Source organism: Dromiciops gliroides, chromosome 6 (genome assembly GCF_019393635.1).
Source record: "Dromiciops gliroides isolate mDroGli1 chromosome 6, mDroGli1.pri, whole genome shotgun sequence".
In the NCBI taxonomy this organism is placed as follows: Eukaryota; Metazoa; Chordata; class Mammalia; order Microbiotheria; family Microbiotheriidae; genus Dromiciops; species Dromiciops gliroides.
Genome location: NC_057866.1, coordinates 24935819 through 24962399, shown reverse-complemented (window position 1 = coordinate 24962399; position 26581 = coordinate 24935819). Strand labels below are relative to the sequence as shown.

Sequence of the window (26581 nt, the reverse complement as noted above, 5' to 3'; positions counted from 1 at the left end):
GCACAGACAGCAACCTCCAACATCCTTTTCAGCAGGAGGGGAGAGGACAAAGATGGGGAAAGGAGAGAAATGTGTTAGAAAGTCTTATATTCCATAACTGGATACTCTGCTCTCTTATAATCTCTTTACCTGTCAAAGCTATAAAGTCCCTGCTAGTCATCTTTATTCTGTCATTTCCAATGTAATGGTCATTCTCTTTTGCAGAGAAAATATAAGCTATATAAGAATGGAATAGCTCTGCCTTTTTTCTATCCTAATTCATCATCATAACTCCCAAGGAATAGTCCTATTCCTTCTTCAATCCTCTTTTTTTCCCAATATAGCAAAAAAAAAAAAAAAGCTTTTTGTTGTTATTGTTGTTTTTAGCTTGCCTCACTTCATTCTGAGCTTGATTCCTTGATTCACTTGATTCCTGACACTATTTTTACAGGAAAGTACTTATTTTCATCCTCTGTTATCTAGACTTGTCTGCCCCCACTTATGTACATTTATTTTTAAAAACATAAGTTAGTTGGTGAGTTCCTTGTGCATCCACATTGATTTCTAGTCAAATTCCATTATTTTTCCTCCTTATTAAAACGGTTTCCCTTGTCTTCTTGGAATTTCATTCTTGAGCATCTCCCATACTTTCAGGAATGTGTTCCCCTGGAGCATTTTATTTATTTCATGGGATTCTGCCTATCGTTCTTCTGAACTCTCTGAAATTGGTTTTCCCAATATCTGCATCAAATGTCAGACTATGACCATATTTTCTCTCCTCTACCACAAATTCTAGGATAGAGTAGCTCCTGCCTTTTAAGGTTCCCATCATTTTTTTTTCCGGGGCAATGGGGGTTAAGTGACTTGCCCAGGGTCACACAGCTAGTAAGTGTGAAGTGTCTGAGGCCGGATTTGAACTCAGGTCCTCCTGAATTCAGGGCCGGTGCTTTATCCACTGCGCCACCTAGCTGCCCCGATTCCCATCATTTTTACCCCCAGAAACCAGTTCCTCCCTATAAGTGAGAATGAGATTACAGAATTCAATTTTCCCTGATTGGTTCCTCCATCTTATGATGGATGAAATTATCACTCTGGAAAGTCAAGAATTTTGTTAGCAGCTCTGCTTCTGACAGAGAAACAGAGAAATAACTAGATAATCAACATCACTGCTACACCATCTACACAAACTTCTGGGGTTTTTCTCAAATTTCTCCTTTATTTCTTCTTAATGTCCAGGTCTCTGTAGTATACTTCAGCAACACACACACACACACACACCCCACCACCCCCGCCAATAACTGTTTCTCCTTCCTTTGACCTTCACTTAAATATTATCCATCCTACTCCTCCTGTCTGTTCCTGGATCTCTTCCGAATGGGCACCCCCTTACCTATCTTTCTTTTGAATAAAGTATACCCATCCAGAACCATGGCCCAGTCAAGGGTTTTAATCCAGCAAGTCTTGGTGATCCCTATGAGATCAAATGTGCCCACTTAACCTCTAGATCTGGTTTGGTGCTAAACTTGGGCATTTGTGTATAGACACTTGAGGCCATGGATTTTTAGCCCTGGCTTCTTTCTTGGATTTTGTCTCCTGTGAATTTGTGTTTGTCAAAATTACTATTCTTCTTTCTTTGTGTCTATTCTCTTTGCAAAGGCAGCCTTCTCCCATGACCCTATCCTTTCAGGTTTAAAGCCTTTTTGGTTCAAGTCCTAACTAAAACCCCTGGGGGAAACCCAGGAAGCCTTTCCCAATCCCTCTTAATCCTAGTGTCTTTCCTTCATTAATTATCTCCTGTATGTCCTGTACATAACTTGTTTGTATATATTTATTTGCTTGTTGTCTTCCCCATTAGGTTGTGAGCTCTTTAAGGGCCAGGACTGTCTTTTACCTTCATATCCCCAGTGCTTAACACAGTGCCTGGCAAATAGTAGGTACTTAATAAGTGCTTATTGACTGACTGACTGACCGACTGATTAGATTTGCAAGACACCTGGCAACTACATTCTTATCAACTTTTGTTAGGTATACTCCATCTCCAGCCAGGAGTCAGCTATTCTTGTATTTTAAGTTGTGGTCCATAGATCATACTCAGACATGACATTCTTAGCCAACTAACTGATCACATCCCAATTTATTTTTTTCTCTTCCGAATGCCTTATATTTAGTGGGGGAAAGTGGAAAAAAATAACCTGTATCTTTATGGCATCAGATTCTCATCCAAGACTTTATAATCATTGGCAATACTTTTGAGGGCCTTTCTGGAAGTATCATTTGTGCCCACCTGAGTCACTAGGAATAGGTAGCTGTCATCAGTTTTTGTAAATTTAGGTATGTTCTCTTTCTTGGATATATGCCCAGGAGACCTGGAGTCTATTTCATATGAGGAGTGGCTGAAGGAATAGGGGATATTTGACCTGGAAAAGAGTTGACTCAGGTGGAACATGATAGCTTTATTTGAAGACTTTTTTGCCCCAGAGGGAAGAAGCAGGAGCGATGGGTAGAAGTTACAGGGAGGCTCGATTTCAGGACAGGCTTCTTAACAGTGAGAGCCATCTAAACACAGAATCGGCTGCCTTGAGAGGTGATGAGTTCCTCCTCTTTGGAAGTCTTCAAGTGGAAGCTGGATAACCACTTGTTGGGTGTGTCATCATGGTGGTTCCTATCTGATAAGAGAGATAAGAGTGGATAAAGCACCAGCCCTGGATTCAGGAGTACCTGATTTCAAATCTGGCCTCGGACACTTGACACTAGCTGTGTGACCCTGGGCAAGTCACTTAACCCCATTGCCCCACCAAAAACAAAACAAAAACAAAAACAAAAACAAAAACAAAAAAGAGAGATAAGAGATGGGGTAAAGAGCTGCTGAGATCCCTTCTAACTGGGGACGTACTAGAGCCAGCTCTTACTGGCTCACGAGATCTGATTAATAAATATTGAATGTGAACATTTATACCACAAAAATGAGCAAATGCTTATTTAACAGGGCCTATTTTATTGTTTTGTGGATGGCCTAGACTTAAAATGAAGGAGAAAATGTTAATAATGCAATTTAAATTTAAAAGCATATTTGGGGTACTTTTTTCAGTCAGTTGTTAAGCATTTGTAAGCACACTCCTGCTTCCAACTCTCAGATTCTGATTCTATAATAGCCCAACCCCTCTCATTGTATAGGTGAGAAAAGTGATTTGCCCAAAGTCATGTAGAGAATAATTAGTAGAGATAGGATTTGAACCCAGTTTTCCTGTCTCCAGAGCTACAATTCTTCCCATTATACTGTGACTAGGTTTGAGTCCTAGCTCTTCCATTTGCTGTGTGATCCAGGATAAGTCATTTCCCTTCTCTAAGCCTTGCTTTACCTTATCAATAAAATGGGCATAATAATTCCTACCTCACAGAGCCTTCAAGAGGGAAAGTAATTTGTAAAGGAGTATTGGTCATTATAATGGATTGCCTTTTTCCCTGGCTGGTCCCCCTTCTTTCCAGTACCCACCCCACCAACTTTGATTAGATACCAAGAGCCCCCCCCCCCCCCCGTCCCCCTGCAACCCATACCCTGCTCCATGCTCTGCTTGACCGACATGGACAATTTCTGGCATCGCTAGTTAAGCCTATTTTTTCTTATTATTAATAATAAATGCCATTTTAGTCTCAGGTAAATGGATTAGCCCCGCTCCTGCCTTCAGATTGTCTCTGCTCCTGGAGGCTTCATCTTCCATGGAGAGTTCTCGGGGCTGGGAAATTAACACTGAGCGGCTTCCCCGCTGAGGCGTGTCTAATATGGAGCCGAGAAGCCCCAAGCTCATTGTCTGAGAGCGAGACAAACTCCACTGAGGACTCCAAAGACCAGGTCCCTGAGGGGATTTCTTCCTTAGAACTGTGTCTGTAGGTGCTCAGCCTGGTGGAACAGAGAGAACAGTGCCTCTGAAGTCAGAAGGCCTGGACGCTCATCCTAGCAGTGGTATGCAGGGTGCTACCCACATAGGCAAGTCCCTTGGCCACTCTAGGTATTGGTTTCTTGCTCTGCAAAATGAGGGGAGTTGGATTAGATGGTGTCTGAGGTCCCTTCTGCTCTCAATCTGTGATCTGAAGATTAATTGACAAGATCCAAGAGGCCTGAGTTCTGGTCTAGTCCTGGACAAGCTTCCACTTCTTAGACCCATTTTGCACAGTTCTTTGGAAAGAACACTGATTTTGTGTTAAAGGACATACTACATTAGTTGGCCATTTTGTCAAGGAATCATTGGAGGGATGACCAGTCTCCCTCTGAGGGCCATGCCCACGTATACTTGTCACTTATGTAACCCTGGGCAAATCACTGTAGTTCTTAGCTTCCTCTCTGTAAAATGGAGGAATCGGCCTAAATAATCTCCAAGGTCCCTTTCAGTTCTATAGAAGAAGATCTTTACATTGAGGGGCCATAAGAAGCAACTATGGTCTTGTGGATCTAGTGTCAAAAAGACATGGGTTTGAGTCCTGTTTCTGCCACTCTCTGGTTCTGATTTATTCCTCACATCAGTACACCAGGGACATGTAGAGTGTGGGAAGTCAACTCTTTGATGCACATCGCAATCAGGTTGAGACTGTCACCTGAGACTCAGTGAGGTTAAAACTGACTTGTCCGTAGCTTCAGAGCTAAGTCAGAGAGGGTGAATTTTTACCCAGGTTTTACCCTAAAATCCTTGGAACAAATATGCACAGTCATGCAAAATGAATCCCCACATTGGCTGTGTCCAAAAAATATTCATCTTAAGTTTGTTACCTCTCTGTCAGGAGGTGGTAACCCATTGGTTATGCGGGTGAGTTCCTAGACCATTCAAGTATGTTTATCTCCATCTCTTAAATAGATTTCTTAATCTTTCATGATGGGCTGTATAGTACCAAAGGAATGATTCAGTATTCAATCTCCATTTCTGTCAATTCTGGAACAATTCTGCTTCTTATTATATCTATTTATCGGAGCTCATCATTCCCTCAATGAAGAAAAGAAGTACAGGTGCACTGAAAGTTTTAAGAACTCCCAAATAATTTTTAGGATAGATATTTTATTGCCTGGTGAAGATACATAAGTGGCTATATGGCACAGTAGATAGAACATTGGACCTGGACTGAGGAATACTGAGTTCTAGTCCTGCCTCAGACATTAGCTGTATGACCTTGGGTGAGTCACCTAACCTCTCAGACTCAGTTTCCTCATCTGTACAATTGGGGGAAATAATAACATTTACCTGGCAGGGCTATTGTGAAGATAAATTTGTAAAGTACATTGCAAACCTTAAAATGTTTTACAAATGCCTGGAATTATTGTGTCCAGACTTTACACAATGACAAAAGATTTGGTATAGTAGTAGTAGTATTTGCATCTTGAATGGAAAAAAAAAATTGTTTCAGCAGGAAAACTTACTTTTTTCCAATCTTCAGTACTCCAGTCTTTGTACCGTCTTGCCCATGACAAGCATCTTTTCTTTATAGCAATGGTGAGCAGTCGGGGTTTTTTTTTCCACCCTTCTTCTCACTATTCATCCAACTTCAGGTGTTTACAATGCACTATGATTGAAAACTTAACAACCTTCCCAGCTGCTGGGTCTCCCTAAAGAGCTTTGCTTGCTTTCTGAGGATTCACTAGGCTGTTTTGCAATAGTTCTTGACCCTTGGTTTTTCATTTTAGTCTCAACTTTCCTTTGATTAATCCTATTCCACTATGGGCTTGAATGATCCTTAAAATGCTTGACTTCTCCACACCCATAGCCACAACATATGTAACAACCATTGAAGTGTGCTATTAAGAGCTAAAACTTTCGCACATTTTCTTGACATATTTAGTCATTCTTTAAAACCAGAGAATTTAAAGCACAATAAGAGAGTGCAGTGAACTATATGTGTGTCCATAAACTCCGGTACTCCACAGGGAACTAACCCAAAGCAAGAAACCAGCTCAGTCCACTTGGTCAAAGTCACATTTTGGAGTCACCCTACAGTCAGTTGAAACAAATACATATGCCCACTGCAGTCACAAAATAAAACCACCCTAAATTATGGCTTGTCCCAAGTAATTCACACATCACAGCTTGTATGTGTCTATAACTTTCTTTATCATGTGGACTCTAAGGCAGAATCTGGGCCTTATTTATGTCTGTATCTTCCACAACATCTAGCACAAAATCTTTAGTGGGATACAACATGATGGGAAGAGCTACTGACAGGAGCTACCCAGATCCAAATTCTTCTCTCCAATTTACTATCTGTTCACCTTTTATCAACCTCACTTGGGCTTAATGTCCTCATCTGTAAGATAAGAGGGTTGGGGATTGGATCTGTTACTCTGCTAAGGTCCCTTCTGATTATAAATCTATTCTCCTACCCCTGTGAGAAGTACTTAATAAAAAATTAAATGCCATAGATGGAGGGGACCTTAGAACTTAGACTACTGAAATTAGAAAAGGTCTTAGAACACAAACCATGAGTCAGAAGAGACCTTAGAATATGCAATGTTAGACCGGGAAGGGACCTTAAAGGCCACATTGTCAGTGTCATCGTTTTCCAGATAAGTAGATAAACAGAAAGCAAAAGATAAGCTCTAAGAAGTGAACCAACAATAAAACCCATGAGCTGGGTACCTATACCCAAAATGCATGGGCATTTTTTGCACACAAAGCAAGTAAGGTGAACTAAAGACCCTAAAACAGGGAGACAAATTTGCCCATATGGGTATCACTAAGATGAAACTAGGCAGGAATATGAATCCTTTTTTAAAAGGAACAGGATATATAGGTAAGGTAGAATATTATTGTAAATTAAGAAATCATCTTCAAAGGTAGATACCAAGGAACCAGAGAGGAAAGCATAGTTGGAAGAATATTTGAGTAAAGATCGATGGAGGAAAAAAAATCAATCGTATTATGATTGGAATAAACTACAGCCTAGGCAGAAACAGGAAATAGATGAGGAGTTGGGGAAATGGGTTAAAAGCCTAACAGAAGAGTTTGATATGTTAGTGGGGATGGGAATGGAGAGTAGCTAGGGCAGAGGGAAGAGGGAAAACTTCAGTTATCTGGAACCTGACTGGAGCACTCTCTCCAGAGGAGCTGATAACTTCTTGATTTGCCTTCATAATAATTTATTCTTCAAAAGGTAGACCAGAGTCTTGCCAACAAAGAAGACCCAGTTGCTAGGGGGAAATGATGGGACTTTTGGGGGAGTAGGGGGAGCAATGACAATTTCATTTTGGAATTTGTGCTAGTGAGGCAGAAGCAACCTAGACATAGTCAGCCATGTTTGGGGAAGAACAAATATCAAAGTGATCGTATAAAAAATAGTTAGATTCCCTTGGACCAAGTTCTACACAAGATGTCAGTCTGTAAGGGATAACAAATCACTCAAGTATGGAAATCTGAACACAGAAAAAGAAACAATTTTGTTGAGGAAGAAAAGAGGGAATTGTTTAAACAGACTGATGTGTGTGCACAGATTTATCTACTGACTTAGAGCTGAAAAGCATTATGGTAGGGTAGGAAAGTTGCTAGAACTGGTGTCAGAATTCCTAGAGGGCAAACCCTGGCATTTACTAGAGTAGCCTGTGCTTTTACAGAGCAAGGGAAAACGGGGCACCTTAGGTGGCACAGTGGGTAAAGCACCAGCCCTGGACTCAGGAGGACCTGAGTTCAAATCCGGCCTCAGACATTTGACACTTACTAGCTGTGTGACCCTGGGCAAGTCACTTAACCCTCATTGCCCCTCCCCCCCAAAAAAACAAACACACACAAAAAAGAGCAAGGGAAAAGAAACAGGATGTCCTCTGCCTCTGGAAACTCAGCCATGTGGCCCAACATCCCAGGACTTTGTCCAGTAGAAATCGAGGGAGTTCTTTAGCCTTGCCTCCACCTCATCCATGCCCTGTGACTTTATTTTAAGGAGGCAGATGGTATAATGGGGGAAAACCTTGAATTGGGAATTAGAAGACTGAGGTTCAAATCCTTCCTCTCCTACTTGCTCCCTGTGCAGCTTTGGGCAAACCATTTAATCTCTTTGTGCCTCTCTTTTCTCCCTTATAATAAGAAGGTCTTGGGCTAAATGACCTCTGAGGTCCCTTATAAATCTGTGATCCTATGATCCTGAAAAGATGTGGACAGAGCATGGAAGAAAGGGCAACTGATTGAGAAGGAATATAAAAGCATGGCATGGTCCTGTAAGAATAGGATGCTAAGGTTCAGAATAAACTGAAGTTGGTGGGGAAATGGAAGGGTAACAAGAAGGGACAATTTAATTTGTTTTTACTATGTTAGGGGAAAGAGGATGATTGAGGACGAGATAGGACCACCTCTTGGAGGGGCTCGGATGATAATAATGGATGGCCAACAGAAGGCAGAACTGCTTGGCTCATAACAGCAACAGCAACAGCATTTACATTGCACTTACCATGTGCCAGAAACTGTGCTAAGCACTTTACAACACGAATTATATCCTTTAAACCTCACAGCTACCCTGGGAGGGAGGTGCTATTATTATCTCTATTTTTATGGATGAGAACAACTGAAAAGCAGAGGTAAAGTAACTTGTTCAGGATCACAAAGCTGAGTAAATATCTGAGGCTGAATTTGAACTCAGGTTTTCCTGATTCCAGATCAGCACTCTACCCACCATACCACATAGCTACTCATTTTGCATCTATTTTCTCTACCAAGGAGAATGGGAGACCAGAAAGGACAGAACAAAAATGACCAATGAGAAGGATAGACCCAAGATAAGTAAGGAGATCATAAGGGAGCAACCTAAATGTTCCTGGTGTGTTCAAGTCAGCTGCATCGTGGGGTGTAAAAAGACCTGATGATATGATTGTTGAGTCACCATGAGCAATCTAGGTAAGGCTGAGAGGAGGGGCACTATAAGACTTTAAAGGGAAAATATTTCAATTCCCCCCCCAAAAAAAGAGAAGGAAGCAGAGCCCATGATCAATAGCTCAGGATTTGATGTTGCTTCCATAGAAAATTCGAACTCATTATTAAAGGGATGGTTAGTGGATATCTAGAAAAGGAAGCAGTGATCATGAAGAACCAGCATAGTTTCATCAAGAACCAATCATGATGTACTAATCTCTTCCTCTTTTTTTGAAGGGTTCCTTGACTCATAGAAAAGAGGACTATTATAACTATATTTCTTATTAGAGGATTTGACAAAGTCCTTTCCACTATTCTTATGAACAAAGTGGATAGCTACAGGCTAAATGATAATACAGTTAGCCAGATTTAGAACTGGCTGAATTGCTAGAACCAAAAAGTAGTTATTAATCATTCAATATCAACTTGGATGGTTTCCAGTGCAGTGCCCCCAGGAATCTGTGATTGGTCCTGTGTCATTTAACATTTTGATCAGTGACTTGGATAAAAGTACAGACAGCATGCTTATGAAATTTATCAGATTTGCAAATGACCCAAAGCTAGGAGGATTATGTAACACATTGAATGACAGGGTCAGGGTTCATAGAATTAATAACAAACTTGAACACTGAGCTGAATCTAATGAGATTAATTTTAATAGGGATAAATGTAAAGTCTTTCATTTGGGACCAAAAAAAAAATCCACTTTGCAAGGCCAAGAAGGATGAAGTGTGGCTAGACAGCTATTCAATGGGGGAAAGGAAAAAAGATGTAAGGGGTTTTAGTGGCCTGAAAGTTCAATATGAGTAAATAGTATGATGCATCAGTTTCCCCACCACCACCCCCAAATGCTAATGTGATTTCAGACAGCCTTCTGACAGAGGTTGTATCTAGGCCAAGGGACATGATAGTTCCATTGCATTCTACCCTGGTCAGAACACATTTGGAATATTGCATTGACTAGCCAGAGTATGCCCAGAGGAGAGCCACCAAGATGGTGGAGAGCCTGGAGACCAGGCCACAAGAGGACTGTTGGAAATTGGTGGTGGATGTTTATTCTGGAGAAGAAAAAACGAGAGATGTGATAGCAGTCTTCAAATATTGGAAGGGTGGTCACATAGAAGAGGGATTAGCCTAATTCTCTTTGTCCCCAGAGAAAAGAATTGAGAGCCATGGTGGGGGACAGAAGGTAGGGAGACAGATTTAGGCTCTCTATGAGAAAAAAAAAAAAACAAAACCTCCCTAGTTTAAGGATAGATATATCCCAAAATGGAATGAGCTGCCTTAGCAGATAGTGAGTTCTCCATGACCAAAAGTCTTAAGATCATACATTCAGAGCTAAGAGGGACCTTAGAGGCTGTGTAGTCCAACTTTCTCATTTTGCAAATGAGGAAACTAATGTTCAGTGAGGTTATACCTTCTGGTGGTCACATAGGCAATAAAGAGGCACCTCCAATTTGAAAATTCTTTGTAATAAGTAATTGCCCAATGATCTGTTTGCTCTTATGGGAGCATAGCTAATGAATTTGGTAGCCTGCCCAAAGAATGAGTCACATGATCAGCCCCCAAAACATGAGCTATTCCAAAGTAGAATAGCCAGTGTCTTGTACAGTAGTGAGACCCCTAAACACTGGAAGTCATGAAGCAAAGACTGGAGAGCAACTTGCCAGATAGGTGGTTTATCCTCGTCTCACTGTAGAGAGGATTCTTGTTCAGATTAGGGCTAGGCAGTATGACCTTAAAGGTCCCTTCTGACTCTGAGATTCCCTCTTGAAACTAAGACCCTCCTAGTAAGTCAGTCCCAGAATGTAAGCTCACTAGAAGTAGAGATTGTTTCATTCATTGAACTTGCATCCCCAGCACCTAGCATGGTACTTAATAAAAGCTCATCAATTGATGGACTGATTGATCCAGCTCCTTGTGGCATGTAGGAAAATGGCAAACTAGTAAAGGGACGAATCCATCCATCAGTCGACAAGAATTTATAAGGCATTAACTGTGTGCCAGGTCCCATCCCCTATGTGGGGATAGAAAGACAACAGTGGAAGTGTCTGCCCTCAAGAAAATTACATTCTACCTAGAGACAACCTGAACATATGTTAAAAATATACAAAATCAATACAAAATAATATGGAGAAGGGCAGTGGATAAAGTGCTCATTTTCTGAGTTCAAATCTAACCTCAGACATTTACTAGCTGTGTGAGCCTGGATAAATCACTTCACCCTGGTTGCCTCAGTTTCTTGATTTGTAAAATGAGCTGGAGAAGGAAATGGCAAATCACTCCTGTATCTTTGTCAAGAAAACCCCAAATGGGGTCACAAAGATTCAGACAAGACTGAAATAACTGAATAACAACAAAAAATATGGGGAAGAGGAGGAGATAGAATATTGGAAGGCAGAGAGAGGATGGGAAAGCCCCATATAGAAAATGGACCTTAAGCCGAGTTTTGAAGAACACCAGGAATTCCCAGAGCTGAAGAAGAATGGGAAGGGCATTCTAGGCATGGAAGACAGCCAAGGCAAAGGCACAGAGATGGGAGGTAGTGTCTTGTGTATAAGCAAGAGCGAGTATTCCATTGTGGCTAAACCACAGAGTGTTTGGAGGTGAGTGAGAAGACTGGGAAGGCAGGAGACAGCCAAGCTAGGAAGAGTTTTAAATGCTAGGCAGGGTTTATATTTGAGCCTAGAGGTAATGGGTAGCCATTGGAGTTGGTTGAGAAGGAGAGTCACATGGTCAGACCTGCATTGGTAGGAAATTTCACTCTGGCATCTGGATAGAGAATGGATTGGAAGGGAGACAGCTGAGGCAGAAAGAACAATTAAGAAGCGATTGCACCAGTCCTGGTGAGGAGTTCTGAGAGCCTGAACTAGGATGGCAGCTGTGGAAGTAATAAAAGAGGGGACAGAGGTAAAAATGATTAGTTTTGGCAAGTGAGAAACACCAGAAAGGTGACAGTACTTGGGGGAAGGGGGGTGCTGTGTGAACCATTTCTATGGAGAGAAGGAGTCCTCTCCTAGAATTCCCCGGAACGTGGAGCTCCGGAGAACGCTTCTCTGCCGCACCTCCCCCCCTCCACACACCCACCCCTCAGGTTGTAGGATTACCACCTGGATCAGGAACTTGGCGACTCTGCCCCCGAAGAGGCCCCGCGGGGGATAGAAGATGCCGTGGGCCGCTGGGTTTTAGGACCTCTCCACCTCTCACGCCCTGAAGCTGGGAAGGACCCCCTGCCCTAATGCCCCTGACAGGCACTGAGAATTGGCTGTACCATCAGAAGGCCAAGGGAGAGGGTAGAGCAGCCCGATGCTGAGCAATCGGGCCCAGGGACTGTGGAAAAAGAGCTGCCTTTGTCAGCTGGGGAGGGGGAGGCGTTGGGGGAGGGGACAGCCCGGGCCCTGCTACCCCCTTCCCCAGGGCGATCAGGCTGTTGACGTCAGCACCAAACTCCTCTGCTGGAAAGGAAAAGCATGGGCCGTCCCCGGTGAACACCAGCAACCACAGCCGCAGAGGCCAGCAGGGAGAACGTGGCAGAGAGCCAAAGCTCCCTACGCGGGGGACATGTGAGCCATCCGCGGCCCGGCAGGATTGGGGTCGGGGAATGACGTCAGACCAGGAGCTGCCAGGCTTCTGGATGCCTGGCTGAGGTCACTGCTGCCCGCCGAAGAATCTGGGGCAACTGACTGAGACAATGACTGCATCAGCTGGGCCGGAGATCCAGGCGCCCCCCTCGGGTGTGGGCTCACACTGGGCCCTCTGTTCCAGGAGACAGACGCTGGACAGCGCCAGGCCCCACCGGAGCAGGAGGTAGTTTGTCCGTTGCCAAGGTGGGGAGGCTGTTCCTGGACCGTGAGCCAGAGTAGGGGGTGGGGTGGGGAGGGTTAGAAGATCTAAGGCCCGGCCCAGCTACTAGGGGTGGGGAGAGGTTCTCTTGAGCAAAACACCTCCCACCCAGCTCACAGCGGGTGGGAAACGAGTGCAGAGATTACAGAATTTGCAGTGGGAGTCTGTCAGGGAAGTGTGACGAATAAGAGCTTTGGACTCAGGGCTAAGAGTTTAAATCCTGCCTCTGACCCCTATTTATGTGACCCTGGGCAAGTCTTTTAAACTCTTTAAGTCTCAGTTTCCTCACTTGTAAAATGAGGAAATCATAATATTAATAATAACTATTATTCATATTGTGCTTTAAGGTTTGGTCCTCATAACAACCCTGTAAGGTAAGTAGGTGATTTTATCATCCCTATATTGCTGATGAGGAAACTGAGGCAGACAGCAATTAAGTGACTTACCCATGGTGACATCAGCACTCAATCACTTTGCCATCCAGCTGCCTGCTAGGATAACAATACCTGCAGTACCTACCCCCACCGGGTTTTAATGGAGTCTTTGCATCATAGATCTAGTTCTGGAAGGACCACAGAAGCCTCCTACTCCAACCCCTTCATTTTATACATGAGGCAATGGAAGCCCAGGAAGGTGACTTGCCCAAGGTCACAAAGGGAGTAAACAAGAGAGGTCGGATTTGATTACTGTGATGCTTATATGAGATTTTTTAAAAGAAGACCTATGATTTTATTATTATAGGGACTCCAGACACTTGAGAGCAAGGATTTGGGAGGGGGTATTTGGGGGGCTTTTTTTACCTTTCTTTATATTCCTAATACTTAGCATGTTGCCTGGCACATAGTAGGTGCTTAATAAATGTTTCTTGACTTCACTTGACTTCTGGTGAGCAACCCCATTCACCAAGGCATAATTGGCAATTGTTCTTCAATTCATAATTTTTAGAATTGCCTGGAGCATTGAGAAGTTTAGTAATTTGCCCAGAATCACACAGCCATTATGTATCAGAGGCAGGATTTTAATCTACGTTGTTCTGACTTGAGGGTCAGCTCTATATCTACAATGTATTAAATTACTTGGCGTAGTTGCAGTCATAGTTGTTTTGTCTTGTGTTGAGACTGGGTCTTCCTATCCCGTCCAGGCAGGAAGGACAACAGCCAATTGTGAGCTGACCATCCTAGATCTTTGACCTGCTCCATTTCCAACCTGAGTTCCTACAGACTTGCCATACTGGTGCCAGTCTTGCTGCCAATGCCCTCTTGGGTTTAGCCTTTACTGCAGCTCAGAACTCCCGAGCTCAAGTGATCCACCAGTCTTGGCAGGGATTGCAGACTTGTGCTACCACACCTGGCTTGTCTACTGAATGAGATAATGTATTATGTAAAAATGCTTTGCAAACTGTAAAACTGTTCCCTAAATTTGTTTTTAAATCATCATTTAGTCCAACCATCTCATTCTATAAGTGAGGAGAAGCAGGCTTGGGGAACTTCAGTGATTTGCCCAAAGTTACATAAGCAGTAAAAAGGATCAGAATTAGAACCCAGATCTGTTAACTGTTAGTCTTCTTTTTCCACTCTGCCAATTGCTTTCCCTAAGATGAAACCTCTGGACCAAGGTTAGGTGAGGATAGAGGTTACATAACCACGTTGAGGCCAGTTGGACAACATCCCAGGATGCTGCCCCCTGTCAAGGGTTGGTCAACGTAGTAGCTGTCCCGTCCCTCCACCCCCGCTTCAAGATGGAAAAGGACAGGCTACCTCAGTAAATGTCAGTGTGTTCTCTAGGGATTCAGTCAAACCATTTCTACCCATCCAGCAAATTTGTCAATGCTATTCAGTGGATATTGGTGAAGCATTAAGTATTTGCAAGAGCCTGGTGTGGTGGTTAAAGAGATGGTCTAGGAGTTCATGTCCCACATCTGACTCATCTTGACTTTGTGACTCTGTGTAAGTTATTTAAGACCAGCAGTTCTGAAACTTTTTGGTCTCAGGACCCCTTTACCCTCTTAAAAATTAATCAGGGGGCAGCTAGGTGGTGCAGTGGATAGAGCACTGGCCCTGGAGTCAGGAGTACCTGAGTTCAAATCTGGCCTCAGACACTTAACACGTACTAGCTGTGTGACCCTGGGCAAGTCACTCAACCCCAATTGCCTCACTAAAAAAAAAAAAAGAAAAAGAAAAAAAAAATAATCAGGAAGCCAGAGAGCTTTTGTTTATGTAGGCCACACCTATCGATATTTGTCATATTCAAAATTTAAACTGATAAATCTTTGAAATGTTTACTAAGTCCAAATAATAATTAATTCAAAATAACCCTTTACATTGTCAATATAAGCAACACTTTATCAAAAAAATGACTATATTTTGCAAAGTGAAAAAATATAGTGAGAATAGTAACATTTTTTTAAAGATATTTTTGCAAATCTCGTGTCTAGCTTAATAGAAGATAACTGGATTCTCATACCTGCTTCTGCATTCAATCTGTTGTGATACATATTTTTGCTTGAGATAGATGAAAAAAATCCAGCTTCACATAGATGTGTAGTTGGGAAAGGGAGGCAAGTAATTTCTTAGTATTATTATGAAAAGGTTTTGACCTTGCAGACTCTACGAAATGGTCCCAGGGATGCCCAACAGTCTTCAGATTTCTCTTTGGGAACTATTGATCCAAGATTATCCATTGCAGAAGAATTGCAGATTGAAAAGTCCAGAGAGTGATGATCTGTACTGATGGAGTGAGTTTCCTTACACTGATTAAATAACAGGTTTAGGGGCTGGGTGGAAAAGTGGGGTGCTTGGAAGTCACTGCTCTAGGCTTGGCAGATATAAAGATAGAGGTGACACAGGGCCTGCTCACTAAGAGTTTACAGTCTAATGATGGAAAGAACATAAATACCTAAGATCCAAGAGGAGGGAAATCAATGTAAAGGGAAGGTCCAAGCAGTGCCCTAAGAAATTTAAGAGAGATCACTTTCACAGGGAATGGGAGTAGGCTCCTCTCACTCCCTTCTTAACTCTCTTCAGTCTGCCTTCCACCCTCACCAGTCATCCAAAGCTACTCTCTCCAAAGTTGCCAGTGACCTTTTAATGGACAGATCCAACAGCCTCTCCATCCTCATCTTTCTTGACCTTTGAAGCCTTTAACACTGTCAATCACTCTCTTCTCCTTGATGCTCTCTTCTCTCTAGGTTTTTGTGACACTACTCCTTCCTGATTCTCTTCTTACTGGTCTGACTGGTCCTTCTCAGTACCTTTTCTGGATTTTCATCCAGATGATGCCTACTAATGTTGCGTCTCCCCCAGGACTCTGTCCTGCACCTTTTTCTCTTCTCCCTCTCTCTAGACTATTCCACTTGATAATCTCATCATTTTCCAACAATTCAATTATCATCCAAATGCTGATGATTCTTAAATCTATTTATCCAGTTTTAATTTCTCTGCTAACTTCTAAACTTGAATCTCAGTTGCCTATTGGACATTTCAAATTGAATGTCTTGTAGACATCAAAAACTCAACATATCCAAAATATATTATTAAAAAATGTCCAAAACTGAGCTCAACACTGTAAAACCTCACATCTTCCCAAATTTCCTATTGATATTGAGGACACCATCATCCTCCTAGTCCCCTAGTCTTGAAACCTAGGTGTCATAGTTTACTCCTCATTCTCTCTCCCTCTATCCCATATCCAGTCTTTTGCCAAGGCCCTTCATCATGTCTCTTGAATATGCCCCCTTCTCTCCTCTGATAACTGGTGCAGGCCCTCATCCCCTCCTACCTGGCCTACTGTGATAACTGCTTAGACTCCTCAGGTCTTTCCCCAATCTAGTACATCCTCCACTCCACTGTCACAATGATCTTCCTAAAATACAGGTCTGACCATGTCTCCTACCCCTCTCAAAAAACCTCCATGGCCTCCCGTCAACTCCAGGATCAAATACAAAGTCTTGTTTGATATTCAAAGTCCTTCATAGCCCCCCCTTTCTGGTCTTTTTACACTGTTGCCCCACCCTGCCCCTTCCTTTAAACCAGTGATGGCTTCTTTGTTGATCCTCAAATAAAACACTCCATCCCCTTCAGGCATTTTCACTGACTGTCCTCCATGCCTGAAATTTTTTCTCTGTCTACTGACTTCCCTGGCTTCCTTCAAGTCCCAGCTAAGATTTCCCCTTCTATAGGCTCTAGAACATGGCTCTCAGCTCTGAGAAAGACTATTGAATGGGGATGTTGGAGCTAGATGGGGCCTTAGGGGTCATGTGGCTTAACCCCCTCATTTTACACTTGGGGAAACAGAGAGGAGGCCACTTCCAAGCTTTACTTCAGCATCCCCTCCTATTTGTGCATAGGACTCCTAAGACCCTCCCATGACCAGAATTCTATTTTCCCTTAGTCACTCCTAGATTCTCCATCCTTCCTCCTCCAGGCTGAAGCCTGGGAGGATAGCTTTCCCAGCAGGAGTCACGATGGGGTGGGATAGTTGTATCCTGGGATTCCCTTGGTCCTTGGTCCTTCAGACTCACACAGGGGTCCAGCTGACCAGCTGGCCTCAGAGTAAGAGGGGCAAGGGAGAGAGGAAGAAGGACCTCTCCTCCGCACCCCAGACTGGCAGTTGACTCTTCTCCCTCTGCTGAATTGCAGGTTATATTTCATTAGTCACCAGCCAACTCTGCATGGACATTTCTGAAAATTGCTCAGCTCCTGGGGACAGGTGACAGATGAGGCTGTTCACTGCTTCCTGTGGAGGTTGGGGGTGTTTATTTCTGCCAGCCATGCAGCTGCAGCTGGGGGAAGGGGAGGCATCAAAAGCTGTGCTTAACCTCTGAGCTGCTCATCTCTTGATGGCTGATGCCCGTGACCTTGATGGGAGATGGTTGAGGTCAGAGGGCCTCAGATCTCCCCATCAGCCTTGAGACACAAGACCTAGAACATAGAATTTCAAGGCTGGAGAAGAATATAGGACACAGAATGTCAGAGCTGGAATGGACCTTGGAACATAGAATACCAGAGCTGGAAGAGACTTCAGAACACATATGAGCTCTGGGAGGGACCTTGGAATGAAGAACACTGGAGTTAGGAAGAGCCTGAGAGGCCTTTTAGCATTGTTGACTGACTGGGTTGGCCCTTCTGCATCACACACCTGCATCAGAGCCCCATGGGAATCTCACAAATTCAATACACGTTTATTAAGCTCTTGCTGTGACTTGAGCACCTCAGAAATCCTAGGATAATTCATCTTGAGTAGGACAGGACCTAATAGGCTATCTAGCCTGACTCCCTCCTTTTGCATTTGAGGAAACTAAGGACAAGAGAGTTAACATCTCAGCAGAACTGATACAAGCTTTAGATATGATGTTCTCCCTGCCCTCAGAACTCAGACTCAGAAGAAGGTAGAATACACAGCCTTACATGATAAGTAATAAGAGGTACAAAACAAATGCTCTGAATCCTGAGGAGAAAAATCTACTAAGAGGATCTGAAAAAGGTGGCACTTGAGTTGGGTTGTAAAAGACAGAAGGGAATTCAGTAGGCAAAGATGGGGAGGAACGGCATTCCAGGCACAAAGGATGGCCTGAGCAAAGACTTGGAGGTAGGAGGAGGCAGAGCGTTGCAGGGGGCAGAGACTGAGTCAGTTTGGCTGGGGCACAGAGTTTGGGGTCATAGGGTGTGTCCATCAGACAGGAGCATAAAGAAATATAGTTGGAAGTGTTGGGTGTCACCATATTGTAAGGAGCCTCAACTTTGAACTGTATACAAAAGGCAGAGAAGGGATAGAACAAAGATTAAGGGGAGAAGAAAAGATAAGACTCCTTTCTCCGAGTCCTTAGGAATAATGACTCTCTCACATTCATATTGAACTCTACAGTTTAAAAAATACAATAGCTTAGGCTGACCCAATTGATCCTCACAAACCTTGAAAGGTAGAAACAGGATTATTGTCCCCATTTTGTAAATGGATATACAGGCTCTGAGAGGGTCAATTACTTGCCCAAGGTCACACAGCTAGTGAGTAGACAAAAGCCCAGGCATTCTGATTCTTCATCCAAGGTTCTTTCCATAGCAGTATCAATTCATTCACCTAAATGCAAAAAGGGATATTCATCATAAGCAGCCTGCTGCCAGGTGGGTTATGTCCCTCCCCCTGCTTCTCCCTCCACACTCCCCCAGCCCCAAACCAAAGCCAGTGTAACAAAAGGCTGGCTCCCAGAGGCTGCTGGGAAGCAGAATAGGATCAGAATCTCTCCCCCTCTCTCTCCCTCTGCTGCCTTTGTCCTCCAGCCCAGTTGCCCAGGCAGGGAAGGAGGTAATGAATGGCGTCCGTCTCTAGGTCCCATTGGAAATGGCCCGGGCTCTGAGAATGGCCTTGCCCTAGTTTCTATAATGGATTTCTGCCTCCTGGACAGACAGCAGAATCAGGGGGCCAGGAGGGAGGGCAGGAGGGTGACAGGGAGTGAATGCTTCACTTAATATTTCCTGCCTGGAAGCTGACGGCAGCTACAGCTGAGCTGAGAAAGCTTGCAGACTGATCAGAACAGTAGGGACAGAGTGGGCAGAGAGGGGAGATGGCTGGCCAGAACAGCCCAAGCTTGAGAAAGTTTCCTACTGTGCTTTGTTGGGGGAGGACTGGGCAATGCGGTCAGACGGACCCATCCACCCCCTCCAGCTCCCATCTGGAGTCAGTCTATGGGAGGACCAGGCCCCAGCAGGAAGGAAGTTCCATCCCAGCTGCAGGCCCCCACCAACACATGGCTTAGTAACTCCCAGGTATTTCCTGGCCTGCCCAGGCCCCAGACGCTTCTGGCTATGAGGGACCTCAAAGACCATTCATTTTCTCTCCCCGCTTCTGAACAATGGAGAAGCCCAGGATGAGGTTTTCTTAGTGCTAGCCATCTGGGTGGTCATAAAGAGACCCTCGAGGGTCAGGGTGAGGGTCACAGCTTAGAAAATGGGGTGGTAATAACCACAGGCCAAGAGAGGAGAGTAGGAAGAGTGGGGAAAACCCTAGATTTGGAGCCCAAGGAAGCGGGTGGAATTCATCCAAGATCTACTGCTTCCTGCCCAAATGACCTTGAAAAGTTCACGTCCCCTCTGTGGGCATGCTTATTCATCTCTAAAATGACCAAGTTGGATTAGATGAGCTCCAGCTTTAAATGGGATGTTTGGCAAAGGCTTTAGGAAAGAGATGGGATTCCTCTATTTGGGGAGTTCATAGGAGGGACCTTAGAGACCCTCTGACCTGAGATCAAAGTCATAAAGCTAATTCATGGCAAAGTCAGAACTCGAACCCGCATCTCCTGCCTCCTATTTTTGCATTTCCCTTCCATTTGAACTGTAAGCTCTTCTGCCAGAGTCACACGTGATGGGGCACAAGGGTGGGCCCCAGAAAAGGCCTGGAAGGCAACAGATCAATGACTCCCACAGGCCTGGCTTCTTCTTGCTTCCCAGATCCTGCCCTTCACCTGTCTCCATCCCTCGGCAGACCAAACTCCCTTGCACCACAGACAGAGCACGCTTGTTCCTTTCTCTGAGTTGGGAACACAACTGCATCATCCAAGCGCCTGTCCCTGTTGTGAAATGTGTCATGACACCCCTAAAGATAGGATTCGACATCCTGGAGAGAAAAGAAAAAAAACTGATGTGAAGGAGCCTTTTAAAAATCTCCCCAAAAAAGAGCAAGGAAAGGGAGAAGACTCTGGTTAAAAGGGCCGGCTGACTTAAGGCCATTGTGGAGAACCTAAGAGGAAGCTAAGGTCACGGTCCCCGGACCCTCTGCTGCACTAGATGGCCTCTAACCGCCTTCTCAGGTCAGGACTTTGGATCACTTGGCTACCTTCTGGCGGTGAGACCTGGAGCAGAGGATCGCCCTTCTGGGCCTCAGTGTCCTCATCTGTAAAATAAAGGGGTCGGTCCAGGTGGTCTGCAGGTCCTTTCTAGTCCCAGCATTCTAGGAGCCTTCTTACTCTGCCATTCTACATGCTAATGTCCTGTCTAGCTCTGATATTCCATTATTCTCTGTTCCACAGCCTAAGGTTTCTGCCAGTTCTGTCATTCTATCTTCTAAGAGTCCTTTTAGCTCTAATAATCTCTGTTTTTAGGTTGCTCCCAAGGCCACCTTCCTGTGATCCACAGTCTAGGGTTCCTTCCTGTGCTCTAAAATTCCTTCTGGCTTTAATATACTCCATCTTATGGCTTCTTCTGCCTCTGGTATTCTACAGTTCTCAGGAGAAAAGCAGAGAGAAATCCCAGTAACAGACTCAAAATCCTAGTGGTGATGTTAATATTTGTAAGCTGGCAAGCCCTCCTGTATACAATATTTCATCTGATCCTTACAGTAACCCTTGTTAGGGAGGTACCCCAGGTGTTATTGTGCCCATCCTGCAGATGAGAAAACTGAGGCTCAGATTGGTTAACTGACTTCTGCACACATGAGTAAGATCCATCAGTGGAATTAAAGTTTAGGTTCCTTGTGACTCCAGGCCCAATGCCCTTTCCAAACTATCATGCTGCCGCTATAGCTTTACTTTCCTGAGGTTGAGTCTGGGGACTGCAGACATGACCTTGAGATTGGTCACTTTCCAATCTAGACCATGACACCTGTCCTCAAAGTTCAGGCAGAGATCCCAGTACAGGACAAACTCATCTACAGTTCTTGTGTGGCATGGTGCCCTCTCTGGCTGTGAGCCCTTCCTCACCGCATGCCCCCCAGGAGCAAGACCACGGGCAGGATGCTGCCAGCACCAAAAGGCACACCCAAAGACAGGGAGGCTTTCACCAACAGGACTCTAGAAACAAAGTGCCCTTTTTATAACGAAGTTGGACATGTCATTAGTGTTGTTGTTTTGACAAACAAAAAACCCTCTGGCGTGGGCATGGAGACAGTGTGGGGTGGGACATAGTACACGTCAGCCTAGGACCTGGGCTTGAACTCTCCCTAGCTTTGCTACCCGTGTCCCTTTGGGCTTGGAGTCAGATCTAGGTTGGAGTCCTGGCCCCACCTCTTATCTGCCATATTGCTTTAAGCAAATGAATCTCTCTCAGGTCCAGAGTTCTACAGTAAAATGGGAAAGGGGAAAACCTAAATGTTCTCCAAAATCCTTTCCAGATCTACCTCTTCTGATTAGGAACTCAATCAGGATTCTCAAAGGGTAGACTCCTCAGGGGCCCCAAGACCCTTTCAGGGGGTCTGAAGATCAAAACTTTTTATTATAATACTGAGATGTTTTCATTCCTAAAATGGTAAATGTTGCTCAAACTAACCCACATTAACAATAGCCCTTACAGTGGAGGGAAGTTCAATCATTTTTAAGAGTGTAACTTAAACTTCTATGTTAGGGAGGGAAAAAAGAGAAAGACCCCAGTGGTGATGGTGCTGTCCATCAGGGAGGTGCTGATAGGCCCCCAATCACTGGAGCTGAAGGAACACTTTGGCAGGGACTGGGCAGGCATGACAGCCTTGCCTTGAAGAGAGAGGTACTAGTAGTGATACTAGTTGACATTTACATACCACATTGGGGCTTGCCAAGCTAAATAAGAAAAATACATTACTCAATTAATCCTCACATCCACTGGAGAGGTAAGTGATGCCTGTATGAGGACCACCTGGCATGTGCAAGGAGGAACAGACAGTGACTTGCTCACAGTCGCACAACCAGTATGTGTAGGAGGCATGATTCCAACCCAGGTCTTGTCTGGCTCCAAATCTAGTGCTCTTTCCCCTAGTCCATGTTTCCCATAGTCCATGTTGCTACTCATTGTCCTCCATTTTGTCACTCCCCAGCTCTGTGTGTTAGTTTCCTTTTCAGCAAAGTGAGGGAGGGACTGGTGGAGTAGAGGACTTCTAAGGTTCTTTCTAGTTCTAAATCTATGATCTGATGGTTTTCTTATCCTATCAAATTACCTCTACTTCTGTTTTTTTGTTTGTTTGTTTGTTTGTTTGTTTTAGTGAGGCAATTGGGGTTAAGTGACTTGCCCAGGGTCACACAGCTAGTAAGTGTTAAGTGTCTGAGGCCGGATTTGAACTCAGGTACTCCTGACTCCAGGGCCGATGCTCCATCCACTGTGCCACCTAGCTGCCCCCTGACCTCTACTTCTTAAAACATCAGAGCTGGAAGCACCTTAGAACATAGGCTGTCAGAGCTGGAAGGGACCTTAGAACATAGGATGGCAAAAATGGGAAGGACCTTGGAACATGGAAGATCAGAACTAGGAGTGATCTACAACATACCATGTTAGAGGCAAGAGGAACCTTAGAACAGAGGATGTCAGAGATGGAATGGCCCTTAGAATAAGGAATGTCAGAGCTGGAAGGGACCTTAGAACTTAGAATATCAGAGCTCAGAGGGACTTTGGAATATAGAATGTCAGTGCTGAGAAAAACCTTAGAACACAGAATGTTAGAATTGGGAGGGACCTTAGAATATAGAGTGTCAGAGCTGGGAGGAACCTTGGAACTTAGAATGTCAGAGCTTGGAGACCTTAGAACAGAGCACATCAGAGCTGGAGGGAACTTTAGAACATCAAATGCTAGAGCTGAAAGTTAGTTTGGCCAAGTCCCTCATTTTTTAGAACTGCAAGTAGCTCACATTTATTAATAGCTTACATTTATCTATACCTCCATGGTTTATAAAGTACATTCCTCACAAAATCCCTCTGAGGATATGAAGAATTACTCCAAATCAATAATAATAAGAAAATTGCCAATTAAAACAACTCTGGGGGCAGCTAGATGGCGCAGTGGTAAAGCACCGGCCCTGGATTCAGGAGTACCTGAGTTCAAATCCAGCCTCAGACACTTAACACTTACTAGCTGTGTGACCCTGGGCAAGTCGCTTAAACCCCAATTGCCTCACTAAAAAAAAAAAAACCCAACTCTGATATTTTACCTTAAATCCAATGTATTGGAAACTATGACCACCCTTACCCGCTTCTTTCCCCCTCAAAAAAGGTCAATTTGGGGAGGACTGAGGGATGCTAGGCATGCTGACCCAATGCACTGCTGGTAGAGCAGTGAATTGTTTCTGTTTTGTTTTGCTTTGGTGAGGAAATTGGGGTTAAGTGACTTGCCCAGGGTCACACAGCTAGTAAGTGTCAAGTGTCTAAGGCCGGATTTGAACTCAGGTCCTCCTGAATCCAGGGCCGGTACTCTATCCACTGCACCACCTAACTGCCCCCGGGAATTATTTCTGGAAAACAAGTGGGAACTGGACAAGAAAATGACCACACTGTCTATACCTTTTGGTCTACCCATGCTACCACTAGGATTATACTCCCAAGGAAACCAAAGACATAGAAAAAGGCTTCATAAAAACCAAAATATTTATACCAGTACTACTTGCAGTAGAAAAGAACTAGAAAGAAAAGGGTGTTCATTGATTGGGAAATGGCTGGGAAAATTGGGATACACACATAGAATAGCATTGTACCATAAAAATAACAAATGAGAAACTCAGAGAAATACTAGAAGGCTAGTATGAACTGATTCAAAGCCAAATAATAATAATCATAATGATATAGCTATAATAATAGTAACTGATATTTATGATAGTTTAAGTTTGCAGAGTTCTTTATACATGTTCATATAGAGAGATATGATATCTAGATATAGATATACAGATACATGTATATATGTGTCTGTATATACATACACATACATACAGGCTCACTGGAACTTCACAACAACACTGTGTACTAGGTACTAAAGGGATTATCATCCCATTTTATAGATGAAGAGACTGAAGTTCAGAGAGGTTTGTCCAAGGTCACCCAACTGGTGTCATAAAAAGTAAGCAGAACCAGGAGAACAATATGTGCACAATGACTACAGTTATGTAAATTTAAAAGAACATGAAATGGCAATTGAACTCTGACTAATTATAATGATGAATCTTGATTCCAGAGCACAAATAACAAAACATACCATCCTCTTAACGTGGCACATAGTAAAAACTTAATAAATGCTTTTCTGTTTTTCTATCCGATCTACTTATCCATCTACCTATTCATCTATCCATCTACCCATCCATCCCTCTGTCCATCCAGCCATTCATCCATCCATCTATCCATCCATCTATCCATTTACCTATCTGTCTTTTGGGGGTGAGATGGACTACAGAGACACTGTTGCATACACTGTCTAAATGAATCACTGTATCCACTGGTTGTTTCTGCTTAACTGTTTTGCTGCTGCTGCTGCTGCTGCTGCTGCTGCTGCTGCTGCTGCTGCTGCTGCTGCTGTCACAAAGGAGGGGGCAGTGTTGGAGAGGGAGCTATATACAGAAATGACTCTGATATAAAAACAAAAGGCATAAAGAAAATGTATTTTTAAATAATCCTATGAGGTAGAGAATGCAAATATAATAATCCTTATAGATGAAGAAATGTAGGACCCTTGGGAAGTTGTGAATTGTTCATTGTCATGTGGCTGGTAAATGGGGGAGCCAGTACTCAAGCCCAGATCTGCTGCTTTCAAGTCAAGTGCTTCCCCCACCCCCACCCCACCATCACCCTAAAACTGAGCTTGAATGTAAGAGGTTAGGTGACCTGCCCAAGGTCATAGGATGGCGTTAAGACTAGAACAGCCCCAGCCTCTTTCTAAAACCCAATATATCCAGTGCTTTCCCACCCTGTCTGCTACCCAGGAGCAGAACCCTGCACCTAGGTGACCCAGGAATTGGGGGTGATGAAAGAAGCAACAAAGAAGAACAAAGACAACTTCAGACATCTTTTTTCTCAAGGCCAGCCTAGGCTGCCCGTCCTGACCCCAAATACTATCCCTGAAGCCCCTCTTCACTTACTCTCTTCCTCTCCCTTTCCTCTACCAATGGGCACTGAAATCAGAGAGGCAGATCTCACTCCCTCTAGCCACCCAGTGTTGTCAAGGTTGCTGCCAGCTTTTTGTTCTATCTTATTAGACCCAAATCATTATTCTAAACCAGTGGGATTGTTTGGGATGCTGACTCTTGTATTGGATGTGCTAGAGATACCACCTGGCTCCAGGTCATCTGAAAAGGCAATAAGCGTGCCATTTACGCCTTCATCCAAGCCACTGATAGAAATGTTTCACAGTACATGGCTAAAGACAGATCCCTGTGACACCCCAATGGAGACTGACCTCCCTCGCCCAACGATCAACTATTCTTCCTACAGTCAATCCAGAACTATCATATAGCCCCATCTATCTCACCCACAAGGGTTACATGAGAGACTTTGTCCAATACTTTGTGACAATTGAGTCACTAGTAGGTATCTGCAGAGGCCAGCTAAGTGGTGCTATAGTGTATAGAATTCTGAGACTGGAATCAGGAAGACTCATCTTCCTGAATTCAAATATGGTCTTAGACACTTACTAACTGTGTGACCCTGGACAAGTCACTTCACCCTGTTTGCCTCAGTTTCTGAACCTGTAAAATGAGCTGAAGAAGGAAATGGCAAGACCACTCCAGTATTTTTGCCAAGAAAACCTCAAATGGGATCACAAAAAGTCGGACATGACTACAAAAAAGACTGAACAACAAGAAAATAATGTCGCTTTCCCCTGATCTGCCAGTATAGTCACCCTGTCCAAAGAGGAAATGAGGTTAGTGTAGAGTGAGTGTGTGGGCAGTGGTTCTGGCTGTGACAGGGGGGTTTGGAGGCAGCTCATGTGCTGAATCTGGAGTCACTTTGTGGCTGGGATTAGGGCTCAGTTTGTGGCTGAAGGAGAGCATTTTGTCTCATTTGTTTTGCAGGATTCACCCCTCCACCCCCTGCAAGATGTTCCAAATATTAGACTAATTGGCCCAGAACTTTACCTTCCCCCAACTTGCTCATCACCCCACCCTGGATGAAACCTCTCATGGCCTCCAGAGCATAAGAGATAAATGGTCCCTCCCCATACATAGCTTTTTTCCC

General features: G+C 43.9%; 1 protein-coding gene across 8 annotated transcripts in view; it reads left to right on the top strand.

Moving 5' to 3' along the window:
- Window positions 1–26581, top strand: part of LOC122732348 (transmembrane protein 263-like) — a 358587-nt gene that overhangs the window by 254364 nt on the left and 77642 nt on the right. For 2 of the 8 annotated variants that reach the window (XM_043972411.1, XM_043972415.1), the window contains exon 1: window positions 11772–12659. The exons of 3 other annotated variants lie outside the window; for them this stretch is intronic. The gene's annotated coding sequence lies outside the window, so the exon portion shown is untranslated. Of the gene's footprint in view, window positions 1–11768; window positions 12680–13042; window positions 13070–26581 lie in introns of those variants that run through there. 3 more of the 8 variants (XM_043972416.1, XM_043972412.1, XM_043972418.1) reach the window with 3 other exon arrangements.